The sequence below is a fragment of the Somniosus microcephalus genome, chromosome 23 (assembly GCF_052327205.1).
Source record: "Somniosus microcephalus isolate GS21.2 chromosome 23, FLI_Smic_1.0, whole genome shotgun sequence".
Classification (NCBI taxonomy): domain Eukaryota; kingdom Metazoa; phylum Chordata; class Chondrichthyes; order Squaliformes; family Somniosidae; genus Somniosus; species Somniosus microcephalus.
Window position 1 is genome coordinate 72,531,004 of NC_141009.1, and position 12,032 is coordinate 72,543,035.

A 12,032-nucleotide genomic window follows, 5' to 3' on the forward strand; every position below is an offset into this window, starting at 1 on the left:
CCTCGTTGTGTCCATTTTTTTCCCTCCCCTATTGAAGCAATTTTACCGTGATTACAAGATCGTGTGGTGTAGTTTCTTAGTTTTAATAAAGTTTGACTTTCGTGCATCCAGACCATTTGTCCGTTTTAATATATCTTTAATTATAAGTTCCTCCAGTCAGAACTGGAAGGAGGGGTTTAGCAACTCGAAACCGCTGATTGGAGCTGGTCAAAGTGCAGTGGCAAAAAGGCTGCCTGACCAGGTAAATTACCATAGACCAGGTAAAGGATGGTAAATTACCGTAAACCAGGTAAAGGATGCCCCCCTACACTCTACACTCTACACTGTCCCAACAAACACTCCCAGGGCAGGTACAGCACGGGTTAGATACAGAGTAAAGCTGCCTCTACACTGTCCCATCAAACACTCCCAGGGCAGGTACAGCACGGGTTAGATACAGAGTAAAGCTCCCTCTACACTGTCCCAACAAACACTGGCAGGGCAGGTACAGCACGGGTTAGATACAGAGTAAAGCTCCCTCTACACTATCCCATCAAACACTCCCAGGGCAGGTACAGCACGGGTTAGATACAGAGTAAAGCCCTCTCTACACTGTCCCAGCAAACACCCCCAGGGCAGGTACAGCATGGGTTAGATACAGAGTAAAGCTCCCTCTACACTGTCCCATCAAACACTCGCAGGGCAGGTACAGCATGGGTTAGATACAGAGTAAAGCTCCCTCTACACTGTCCCATCAAACACGCCCAGGACAGGTACAGCATGGGTTAGATACAGAGTAAAGCTCCCTCTACACTGTCCCATCCAACACTCCCAGTGCAGGTACAGCACGGGGTTAGATACAGAGTAAAGCTCCCTCTACTCCCTGCCCTGGGAGTGTTGGATGGGACAGTGTAGAGGGAGCTTTACTCTGTATCTAACCCATGCTGTACCTGCCCTGGGAGTGTTGGATGGGACAGTGTAGAGGGAGCTTTACTCTGTATCTAACCCATGCTGTACCTGCCCTGGGAGTGTTTGCTGGGACAGTGTAGAGAGGGCTTTACTCTGTATCTAACCCATGCTGTACCTGCCCTGGAAGTGTTTCATGGGAGCGTGTAGAGGAATCAGGGTTACACAGAAGCAAAAGCAAGATACCGATAGTGTGAATATTTATAAGAGTATTGGATTGCAGCCAGCACAGGACCTCACACACCCAATTGGCTAGTTGCCCAAACTGCAAGGAATAATTTGAGATCCTTCCAATAGCGTACGTGGACTTCGTCTTGTATAGGGCAAGGCTCCAATACTGGCATTAGCGTCATCCATAAAAACTGGGTGTATCAGTGCAAGAGCAGGCGATGTACACGTCACCAGGGTTCTCCAGCCTGCTTTGCTGATTTTTTTGACCACATCTGGAAATCAGATGTTTTCATTGGCAAGGTTGCAAGATCATCATTCTGCGTATATTCTCTGGATTCCCTGCTGCAGATCTTTTTGCACAATCCTTACTTTGCTCCTGGTGCCCTGGCCAAAATTCCTCCCTCAACCAACACCACCAGAAACAAATTAGCTGCTCATTCATCTCATTCGCTGTTTGTGGGAACTTCCTGTTCACAATGTGGCAATTGCGTCTACCTACTGTGGTAAACCACTGTTAACTCTGTACAGGTCCGGGCATGTCTCCGCCCCTGGCTCCATCCCTAAGCCCAGGTATAAAGGTGACTCACCACCCCTCCCCCGAGATCTCTTAGGATGGATCCACTAGCAGAGGCATGCTCCAGTTCTTAGTCAATAAAAGCCTACTTCGTATAAGTTCAACTCGTAGTCTTTGGTGTTGTTGATAGTGCATCAATTTTATTGACTACATTTTCGACATGGAGCAAATCTTGAAGCCGGAACGTTTAGACCTGGATCCTCAAGCAGCAGATGCAGCCAATAACTTTGAACACTGGCTGAGCTGTTTCGAAGCCTTCCTGGAGGCCTCCAGCACTACCGTCACTACAGATGACGTGAAACGGCTTGTCTTGAACTCACGGGTGAGCCACCGAGTCTACTCGATCATCCGAGACGCCACAACTTACGCGGCCGCCATCGCGACGCTAAAGGAACAATACGTGAGGCCTGTTAACGAGATCTACGCCAGACATCTCCTGGCTACCCGAAAACAGCGCCCCGGGGAATCGGGCGCCAAATATTTACTGGCACTGAGAGTCCTCGGCCGGGCCTGTAATTGCAAAGCGGTGACGGCCAAGGAATGCACGGAAGACCTGATCCGAGACTCCTACGTAGCCGGCATCAGGTCCAACTATACTTGGCAGAGGCTGCTGGAACAGAGGGGGCTCGACCTGCAGAAGACGGTGGCCCTCGCTAACTCGTTAGACGTGGCCCTCCAGAACATGGGCGCCTACCCCCCCGACCGGATGGCCACGTGGATGTCACGGGAGCAGCCATCTTGGGACCCGGTAAGGCCACAAGCCGCCAGCAGCCCAACTACAGCTGCAATGACCAGAGGCCAGAAATGCTACTTCTGCAGCCAAGCCAAGCACCCCAGACAGCAATGCCCAGCAAATGACGCGACCTGCTCCAAATGCGGCAAGAAAGGCCACTACGCGAGAGTGTGCAGGGCGAAATCGACCCCCAATTCCAGCAGCGCCGTGTGTGAACCGTGCAGGCCGCCATTTTGGACCCCACCAACCACGTGTGAGCCGTGCGGGCCGCCATTTTGGGCACCACCAGCCGCGGGGGAGCCGCCATCTTGGACACCATTTCGAGACCAGGCCCCCGGCGCGGGCGAATACTACAGCGACCCACTGACCTCGACGATGGCCTCCATCACCCTGGACCAATCTAGGCCCCATCAACTAGCCAGGTCCATGATGAACGTAAAGGTAAATGGCCATGCCACAAATTGCCTTTTCGACTGCGGAAGCACGGAGAGCTTCATCCACCCCAACACGGTGCGACGCTACTCCCTATCGGTTATGCACACACGCCACCAGGTCTTTATGGCCTCAAAGTCCCATACGGCAGATGTCGGCGGCTACTGTGTAGCGACTCTGACAGTGAACGGCGTGGAGTACAGAGATTTTAAATTCCTCGTCCTGCCACAGCTCTGCGCTCCCGTACTGCTAGGATTAGACTTCCAGTGCCATCTGGAGAGCGTCACGATGGCATATGGCGGGCCCCTGCCCCCACTTACAGTCTGCAGCCGGCAGAATTTAAACACGGCGCCGCGCAAAGTATGCAGCCTGTCCACCCTGAAGGTCAAACCCCCCCCGTTGTTCGCTAACCTCGCCAAAGACTGCAAGCCAATTGCTACTAAAAGCAGGCGGTACAGTGCCGGGGATAGGAGCTTTATTATATCAGAAGTAGAAAGACTCCTGAGGGAAGGGATTATCGAGGGCAGCACCAGCCCATGGCGAGCCCAAGTGGTGGTAGTGAAGACCGGCGAAAAACAGCACCTGGTTATTGATTACAGCCAGACGATCAATCGATACACGCAATTAGACGCATACCCACTTCCCCGCATATCTGACATGGTCAACCAGATAGCACAATACTGGGTATTCGCGACGATTGATCTGAAGTCGGCATACCACCAGCTCCCCATCAGGCCTGAGGACCGCCAGTACACGGCCTTCGAGGCCGACGGTCGCCTCTACCACTTCCTCCGAGTCCCCTTCGGCGTCACCAACGGGGTCTCGGTCTTCCAAAGGGAGATGGACCGGATGGTTGACCAGAACGCGCTGCAGGCCACCTTCCCCTATCTAGACAACGTCACCATCTGCGGCCATGACCGGCATGACCACGACGCCAACCTAGAAAAATTCCTCCGTACGGCCCAACGGCTGAATCTGACATACAACAGAGAAAAATGTATGTTCCGCACCACGCGCCTCGCTATTCTTGGCTGCGTGGTGGAAAACGGAGTCATCGGCCCCGACCCCGACCGAATGCGCCCTCTCCTGGAACTACCCCTCCCCCACTGCCTAAAAGCCCTGAAGAGATGCCTAGGGTTCTTCTCTTACTACGCCCAGTGGGTGCCCAACTATGCGGACAAAGCCCGGCCCCTCATCAAGTCAACCTCCTTCCCCCTGACGGCAGAGGCCCATGCGGCCTTCACCCTCATAAAAGAGGACATTGTGAAGGCCACAATGCACGCAGTGGATGAGTCCATCCCTTTCCAAGTGGAGAGCGATGCATCCGACTTCGCCCTAGCCGCAACCCTTAACCAGGCGGGGAGACCCGTGGCCTTTTCACGGACCCTCCAGGGCCCCGAAATTCGACACTCCTCAGTCGAGAAGGAGGCCCAGGCGATAGTGGAGGCTGTACGGCACTGGAGGCATTACCTGGCCGGTAAACGTTTCACCCTGCTCACTGACCAACGGTCAGTAGCATTTATGTTTAACAACAGACAAAGGGGGAAAATCAAAAATGATAAGATATTGCGGTGGAGGATCGAGTTATCCACCTACAACTACGATATCTTATACCGGCCCGGGAAACTTAATGAGCCCCCAGACGCCCTATCCCGTGGGACATGTGCCAACGCACAAGTCGATAGGCTACGGACCCTCCATAATGATCTCTGCCACCCGGGGGTCACCAGGTTCTTCCATTTTATTAAAGCTCGCAACCTGCCTTACTCCATCGAGGAGGTTAGGACCATGACCAGGAACTGCCAGGTCTGCGCCGAATGCAAACCGCATTTTTATAGGCCAGACAGGGCACATCTGATTAAAGTCACCCGCCCCTTCGAACATCTCAGCGTCGATTTCAAGGGGCCCCTTCCCTCCTCTGACCGCAACACGTACTTCCTCAATATTATTGACGAGTACTCCCGTTTCCCCTTCGCCATCCCCTGCCCGGACATGACCAGCGCCACAGTCATCAGGTGCCTCAACGACCTGTTCGCCATATTTGGCTTCCCCAATTACATCCACAGCGACAGGGGCTCGTCGTTCATGAGCGACGAGCTGCGCCAGTACCTGCTCAAGAAGGGCATAGCCACGAGCAGGACTACCAGCTACAACCCCCGGGGTAACGGACAGGTAGAGAGGGAGAATGCAACGGTGTGGAAGACCGCCATGCTCGCCCTAAAATCCAAGGGCCTCCCAATCTCCCGCTGGCAAGATGTCCTCCCCGATGCGCTCCACTCCATACGATCACTGCTCTGTACTGCCACAAACGCCACCCCTCACGAGAAGATGTTCGTCTTCCCCAGGAAATCCACCTCGGGGACATCACTACCGCCATGGCTGACGTCTCCGGGACTCGTCCTGCTCAGGAAACACGTGAGGAGCCATAAGACGGACCCCCTGGTTGAAAAGGTTCACCTCCTCCACGCCAACCCACAGTACGCCTACGTGGCGTATCCTGACGGGCGGGAGGACACAGTCTCAATTCGAGACCTCGCACCCTCAGGTACCACCCGAAACACCATCGATCACCATCCACTACCTCCACCCACCACCACTACCCACGACGCACCACCGGGGTGTCTACCACGAACTGACGACATGCCGGTGCCATCCCTACCCCGAGAGGACGACACGCCAGTACTCCGTCCCACGCGAGAAGCGGCCGCGGGCAAAGAACCGCCGCAACCAGCACCATGAAGATCATTACGGCAGACAAGACCCCCGGAGAGACTTTCATATACGAACTTTTGAAACACTTCACCCCGCCGGACTCTTTTTTAAACGAGGGGTGAATGTGGTAAACCACTGTTAACTCTGTACAGGTCCGGGCATGTCTCCGCCCCTGGCTCCACCCCTAAGCCCGGGTATAAAGGTGACTCACCACCCTTCCCCCGGGAGCTCTTAGGATGGATCCACTAGCAGAGGCATGCTCCAGTTCTTAGTCAATAAAAGCCTACTTCGTATAAGTTCAACTCGTAGTCTTTGGTGTTGTTGATAGTGCATCACCTACAAATAACAAGTGACTGCACTTAGAATCCTAGGATGATGCAGCACAGGAGGCCACTCGGCCCATCGTGCCTGTGCTGGCTGTTTGAAGTCCCACTCCCCCGCTCTTTCCCCACAGCCCTGCAAATTTTCCACTTCTAGCATTTATCCAATTCCCTCACTGTGTAAAAAAGTGTTTCCTCCTGTCGCCTCTGGTTCTTTTGCCAATCACCTTCAATCTGTGCCCTCTGATTACTGACCCTCTGGCCAATGGAAACAGTTTCTCCTTATTTATTCTATCAAAACCATTCATGATTTTGACCTCTATCAAATCTCCCCTTAACCTTCTCTGCTCTGAGGAGAACAATCCCAGTTTCTCCAGTCTCTCCATGTAACTGAACTCTTTCATCCCTGGTACCATTCTAGTAAATCTCTTCTGCACCCTCCCCAAGGCCAGACATCCTTCCTAAAGTGTGGTGCCCAGAATTGGACTCAATACGCCAGCTGGGGCCTAACCAAAGCTTTATAAAGGTTTAGCATCACTTCCTTACTTTTGTACCCTCTGCCTCTATTAATAAAGCCCAGGATCGTGTGTGCGTCTCGAACAGCCCTCTCCCTTTGTCCTGCCACCCTCAGACTTGTGTACGTGCACTATCAGGTCTCTCGGTTCTTGCACCCCCTTTAAAATTGTACCATTTCTATTAAATCCGTGAATCTTAAGGTATGCTGTTCTTCAATAAATAGACGGAGACTGCAGATCAACAATCAACAGGTGTTTACTGGAGGAGGGTAGTCTAATAACTAACAGTACAGATGCCTGCTCAGGGCTTATATACCGGTGTGGTCACTGCCGGTACTACAGTATACAGGAGCTGTAAAAGTAGTTCTCTCTTAAAGGTACATACACTACAATTTCGTTTATATTGCCTCTCCTCATTCTTCCTATCAAAATGAATCACTTCGCAGTTCTCTGCCATTTCACCAGTCTGTCCTTTTTCTTCATTAGTTCCTGGGATTTGGGCGTCGCTGGCAAGGCCAGCATTTATTGCCCATCCCTAATTGCCCTTGAGAAGGTGGTGATGAGCCGCCTTCTTGAACCGCTGCAGTCCGTGTGGTGAAGGGGCTCCCACAGTGCTGTTAGGGAGGGAGTTCCAGGATTTTGACCCAACAACGATGAAGGAACGGCCGATATATTTCCAAGTCAGGATGGTGTGTGACTTGAAGGGTGTAATATATGTGGGTAGAACAAATGAAGGACAGAGACACGATGAGTTGCTGGTCCATGTGCTTGATTTGTTAGACCAGAGGGAACTGAACATGCTCATACCAAACCATGTGATAATACATTACACTGTATTCCCCTCTGAAATACAACAAAACTATGGTCCCACCTTTCCCACCATTACATGTATCACAGAACAAACTCCGGGCTTTTTTTCTTTTAAATGAATTACAAATCCAGTATAATAACAGGTTTGCGGAGCCTTCCTGACCTCCTTACAGAGGTTTTGGTGTTGAACCAATTTTCAGGCAGTTTTGTTTTGGTTCCGAATTCAAAGATGATCCTGTTTCTATCTCAGACTCGTTTGAACCTGGTACTTCAGTTACTGAAGTCTGAACTGAGTCAAACTCATTTATGTGTTCATGATCAAGTGGTTCAAGATCACTGTCCAATCCAGGCCAGTAAACAAAGCTTCTTGCAATTGATTTCATACTGACGATCCCTGGATGTTCAGTGTGAAGTTCGGCCAGAATTCTAGCTCTCAAAGAAGGAGGTACACCACTCTGTTTCCCCACTTGATACAACATTGCTCACAGGACAATTCAGTACAATGGTTATGGAATGGTTTCAATTCTGCGTCCAGACACTGATCAGTCCATCCATTCAAGGTGTTTTCATACACTCTTTTCAGTACTGAGTCCTTTTGAGTCTCATCTGCAATCTCAGTTGCATTCACGGGAAAGTTTTTGTCAACTGCACCTAGCGTGAAAATCTCACCTTCACTCCCAACACGAGTCTCATGTGGCAACCTGGACAAGGCATCTATGATTGCGTTTTGCTTTGAAATGCGATATTCAATCGTGTAGCCATATTGTGACAACAACACTGCCCAACGTTGCATTATTGATGCGCCATTGCAGAGATGGCAGATTTGGGCCCCAATATTGCTAGGAGCGGTTTGTGATCGGTTATCAGGGTAAACTTTCTGCCGATCAGGAACTGTTGGAATTTCTTGATTCCAAACACTATGGCAAGTGTTTCCTTTTCAATTTGTGCGTAGTTTCTTTCGCTCTTTGTGAGGGTTCGCGATGCGAACGCGATTGGTTTCTCTTGGCCATCATCCATGACAGCTCCCACACCGTAGCTTACGCTGTGTCGTAGTGCACAAGTCGAGCATCGCTAGATAAACTTCTCTTACAAGCGCTGTAAGTTTCCTGTTGCACTTTCATCCACTTCCACTGGCCATCCTTCTTGAAGAGCTCGTGCAATGGAGCTAACATGGTCGCTAACTCAGGTAAGAAACGTGCGTAGTACTGGACCATTCCGAGGAAAGATCTTATTCTGTGGCTTTGGAGCATTGATGACAGCATCAACCTTTTCCCTCACTGGGTGCAAGCCATTTGCATCAACTTTCAGACCAAGGTACACAACCTCGGGCTGCACAAAAGCACATTTGCTCCTTTTCAATTTGACATTGTGGGCATTCAACCTTTGAAGCACTATATCTAACACTTCTAGATTGTCTTCCTTGTTGCTTGTTGCGATCAGCACATCATCTTGATTGTATAAGCAATTTTGGGGGAGGACTTTCACCATACGGCAGCTTGGTGTACTTGTTCAGCATTGTGTTGACTCACTTCTTTGAAGCATCTACACTGAAGATGTTTTTCCAGTCTAGTTTTAACTTTCTCAACCAGTCTTTGCCCATGAGGGTCGACCTGTTGTTGTAGCTCGCTGCAATAATAGACAGCTTTACTGACTGGCCATTGTGCTGAACTGTACATTCCATTCGTCCACATGTCTCTAGGATTTCTCTGAAGTAGGTTTTTAACTCTACGGTACTTTTTGTAAGTGATACTTGATTAAACTTACTCTCATATGTGCCCTTATTCATGATAGTGCAATCTGCCGCTGTGTCGATACACGTATCAATATATTGCTCGTTGATCAAAAGTTTTGTACGGAAGTCTTTCTCGCGACTTCTCGCGTTGCCGCTAGTGGCATAGATACTGTAGATGCCTAGTCCTTCAACATCAGGTGTCTTCACTTCAATATTGTGAACTCCTTCCTTTTGTTGTTGCTGCTTTGCATTACCACTAACATGGTTCTTACTTCCTGCTTTCGATCTAGCTCTGCAAGCTGTTGAAATATGGCCTTCCTTCTGGCAGTGGACACACTTCGCATTTCTGTATTGGCAGGACTGTGGTGAGTGGTTTCCATTGCAGCGATAACAATTCACTGAACTGCTCTCACCGACATGCTTTTGACTTGTTCTCACACCTTTAGGTTTGGCGGTGGCTTTGTGACTGTAGACCTCAGCTGCACTAGTCACTTGAGCAGGACGGAGCTCCCGAGCATTCTTAGATACCATCTCCATAGATAGGGCAATTTTACATTCTGTGTCAAACGTTAGGTTCAGAGTGTTCATTAATTTGGACTGTGTGCGCTCATCCACCAGTCCACACACAAACTTATCTCACAACGCACGATCCAAAAATGTGCCAAAGTTACAATGCAAAGTCAGGTTCTTAAGAGCTACAATGTACAGGAAAATTTGGTTTATCCGGAGGTTAACTGTCCAGAATGCTCAAGCCACCGGCAAAAATCAGGAGTCGGTTCAGTAAGTTTTTTTTCTTTTTGTTGCTTTTTTTTCACCAGTCAGAATCTGCAAGGTCCAGCTAAAGCTGTTGCTTAGCTACAGAGACACTTGCAAGCTACGGCCGACTGTTTAGAAGTTGTTGCTAAGCAACAGGGTTTGTTGCTAGATACAGAGCTCAAAAGCTCCGTATGTTTTAACATTAGCGCTGGTTTGTCCGGCAGTTTTGATGGGACGGCAACAGCTCGGTCCCGTCAGTGCCGGATAGCACAAAGTTTCCTGTACTCACTGATGGTTTCACTTTGTTTTTGATTTCTGGTAGCAAACTTATAGTTCTCTGCTATTTCTAACAGCTTTGGGTTGAAGTGATCCTCCAGTTTCTCGACAATGTCTTCAAACGACGCATCCTTTGCTTTCCCTGGTGCGAGTAGGTTGTCAACATTTTGTAGATATCTGTCCCGATCTCCGTTAGATAAATTGCTTTCTTCCATTCACAAATTACTTTATTTTGAGCTTGAACATTCTAATCTGCACCTTCGGTCTCAATAATGTTATTGGCCCTAAAAAACATCTCCATCCACTCAATGGAAGAACTGAATGGTTCGTGAGCTCGGTCACACAGGCCGAGGCTTCCGATGAATCCTGCAGCCATGATTGTCCCGATCCCGTTGATCAGCGACTCAGCACACTACCCGTGTACCTGTGAGAATCAACGCCGCTGTTGCCGTGTATACAGACACACAAAGGTGAAGCATAGACGATTCTGCATCAGCATTAACAGTAAAGCATCGCAAAAATTCAGTTTAGGTGTCACAAATTCACCTTAAACTTGTCTACTCGAAGGTTGAACACTGTGTCCTTCCATGATCCCTATAAATGTCTTTGGGATCCCATCCTCATCACCAAAATGTAATATATATGGGTAGAACAAATGAAGGACAGAGACAGGATGAGTTGCTAGTCAATGTGCTCGCTTTATTAGGCCAGAGCGAACTGAGCATGCTCATACCAAACCATGTGATAATACGTAACAGAGGGAAACTTGGAGGTGGTGGTGTTCCCATGTGCCTGCTGCCCTTGTCCTTCTAGGTGGAAGAGGTCGTGGGTTTGGGAGGTGCTGGTGAAGAAGCCTTGGCGAGTTGCTGCAGTGCATCTTGTAGATGGTACAGGGAGTGAATGTTTCAGGTGGTGGATGGGGTGCCAATCAAGCGGGCTGCTTTGTCCTGGTTGGTGTCGAACTTCTTGAGTGTTGTTGGAGCTGCACTCATCCAGGCAAGTGGAGAGTATTCCATCACACTCCTGACTTGTGCCTTGTAGATGGTGGAAATTTTTGGGGAGTCAGGAGGTGAGACACTCCCCACAGAATACCCAGCCTCTGACCTGCTCTTGTTGCCACAGTATTTATGTGGCTGGTCCAGGTAAGTTTCTGGTCAATGGTGACTCCCCAGGATGTTGATGTTGGCGGAATCGGCGATGGTAATGCCGTTGAATGTCAAGGGGCAGTGGTTAGATTCTCTCTTGTTGGAGATGGTCATCGCCTGGCACTTGTGTGGCACAAATGTAACTTGCAACATCCTCCTGAAGCCTGTTACTATCCTCCTCACTGTTTACTATATTTCCAAGTTTCGTGTCATCTGCAAACTTTGAAATTATGCCCTGTGTACCCAAGTCAGGTCATTAATATATCAAAAAGAGCAGTGGTCCCAAAACCAACCCCTGGGGAACACCACTGTACACTTCCCTCCAGTCTGAAACACAACCATTCACCACTACTCTCTGCTTTCTGTCCCTTAACCAATGTTGTATCTATGCTGCCTGTCCCTTTAATCCCAAGGTCTTTTATTTTGCTAACAAGTCTACTATGTGGTACTTTGTCAAATGCCTTTTGAAAGTCCACATACACATCAACCGCACTACCCTCATCAACCCTCTCCCTTACTTCAAAGAGCTGAATTAATTTAGTCAAACACGATTTGTCTTTAACAAATCTGTGCTGACTTTCATTTATTTACCCAATATTTTTCCAAGTGCCAATTAATTTTGTCCCGGCTTGATGTCCCTAAAAGTTTCCCCACCGCCACCGTTAGGCTGACTGGCCTATAATTGTCGGGTTTATCCCTCTCGCTTTTTGAACAGGAGTGTAACATTTGCAGTTTTCCAGTCCTCTGGCACCTTTGAAGTAATCCTCTTTATCTATTTTTATCCTGCCCAATTTCTCCTCCTTTACTGTGACATCCTCATTGGGCTGGACACATACAAATAAAGAAAGTTCTCTTGTACACATTTCAGGAATTCCTCCCCCTCGCTGCCCTTTACACTGTTACTACCTCAG